The 2,052-nt window shown below is 34.0% G+C and overlaps 1 pseudogene; it reads left to right on the top strand.

The window, feature by feature from the left end:
• The first annotated feature begins 787 nt into the window (after positions 1-787).
• LOC146371113 (olfactory receptor 11A1-like) lies at positions 788-1,707 on the top strand (annotated as a pseudogene).
• Positions 1,708-2,052: the final 345 nt, after the last annotated feature.

Below are 2,052 nucleotides of genomic sequence, written 5' to 3'. Positions count from 1 at the left end.
AAGAAAGGCCTGCAAAAACAACTTGAGTGTGTTATGGCTTGAGGATGAGTCTCTAGCAAAAGCTGCTGTCCTGACTCATAAGAGTGTTTTTTTAGGTATTCAAGCCTTTCATTTTCTGAAGGTATTATCTGTGTGGTGGACCAAGTTCCCATCACTATTTTAAGAGATACCTATGACACAATGTGGTGCAGTGCCTTTTCTGACCAGATTTCCTATGGCTCAGATTTGTTGGTGTGGGGAATAAAATAGTGCCACTCATACCAATCATTTGTGTTTGGCTATAGAGTGCAGCTCATTAAAGCTCTCCAACGCAACTATGATTACCTGTTTGTCTGCTGCCCAGAAAAAAATGCATATGACCCAGCCGTGTCATACATACTCAGTGATGGTATTTTACTGAAATACAAAGAAAAGATTTCCCTGAATCTGGAATGGAGTGTGATGTGGACACTCAGGTGGTGGTGCCAAAAGAGTACTGTCTTCAGGCTTTGCCTGTGATCACCATCTGCCTGGCTATTTAAGAATTAGGTAAACTTATGACAGAGTGCTCTGCTATTTTTAATTTACACAAGTCATGTCAGAGCTGGCTATTAAGCAGTGAGTGTCCAGTGCCTATCACACTGTGTAGGTTTTGCTGATTCACATATTCATAGAGTGTGTTACACATTAAACAGACTCTCAGTTATAACAGCACGCAAGCCAGGTTACATTATATTGTATTTGGAGTATTTTTTATTTATTCTGGTTATGTGATTAGTCATACAATGTCTGCTTTTTCAAGACATCGATGGATAATGAGTTAAATGTTACCTAGATAACTTTTGATGGACATGTGGAAATTAACAAATACGGATATGTTTATTTTTTTATTATGTTCAAAGTATATATTGTAATAATTTGCAGTAACTGTATAATTTTATACCTCATTTGTATTCATAAAAATCTCCACGAACCTATGTACATTTTCACTGCAGCTTTGCTACTGAACTGCGTTCTTTACACTACAACTATTTACCCAAAACTCCTGATTGACTTTTTATCTGAAAAACAAATCATATCATATTCAGCACGTCTCTTTCAGTTTTCCATAATTTATTCTCTGGGTTCTTCAGAGTTTGTTCTCTTGGCAGCCATTGCCTATGACAGATATATGGCTATATGCAAACCTCTACAATATCCAACCATCATGAGAAAAAGCACTGTGAGTATTTTCCTGGTCATAGCTTGGCTTGTACCTGTATTGCAGTCCAAGCAATAGGAATGGTTAAAAGTAAACTGTGTTCCTTTCATTTAAAATCAATATTTTGTAACAATGCAATTTACACTCTTCAGTGTGTAAGATCAAGGTTAGTTACTGTATTTGGTATAATTTGTTATTTTGATTTTGTGATACTTCCTCTTCTTTTTATAGTTTTCACATACACAAAAATATTTATAGTCTCTTAAAACAGTCGTAAAGAAATCAAGAAAAAAGCTGCAGAGACCTGTTTACCCCACATACTGGTTTTAGTGAGCTTTTCCTGTTTAGGTGTCTATGATGTAACCATATCTCGAGTGGAATCAGATTTCCCTAAAACTGCATGCTTTATAGTGTCATTACAGCTAGCTTTGTATCAACCTTTATTTAATCCATTAATATACAGGCTTAAAATGAAGGAAATTTCTAAACATCTAAAAAGGTTGTTTTGTCCAACAAAAATTATTTGATGCATCAATAAATTCCTCATTTCAGAAAATGTACTTATTAAATATTATAAACTCATGAAATTGATTTGGTCCACATATTTTACACCTTTTTTTGAATAAATTAATCAGTGAATTTAAAATGTTTTTACTGTTTATGATTGCTCAGGGTGCATGTCTATTGTAACATCAATATTGTAAGATTATTGTAACATAAATGTTATAGTTTAAATGTTATAGTTACAGTTAAAATACTGGTTTTTAGACTGCTGCACAGCACAAGAACTCAAGAGTAAAACATTTACAAATTCCAGCAACATGAATTAAACTAATGCTGACATGTACTATGTTCAGAGAGTTTTCTTCATC

Source organism: Perissodus microlepis, chromosome 16 (genome assembly GCF_051167445.1).
Source record: "Perissodus microlepis isolate ML-2025 ecotype Zambia chromosome 16, ASM5116744v1, whole genome shotgun sequence".
Taxonomy (NCBI): domain Eukaryota; kingdom Metazoa; phylum Chordata; class Actinopteri; order Cichliformes; family Cichlidae; genus Perissodus; species Perissodus microlepis.
This window is presented reverse-complemented; position numbering and strand designations above follow the sequence as displayed.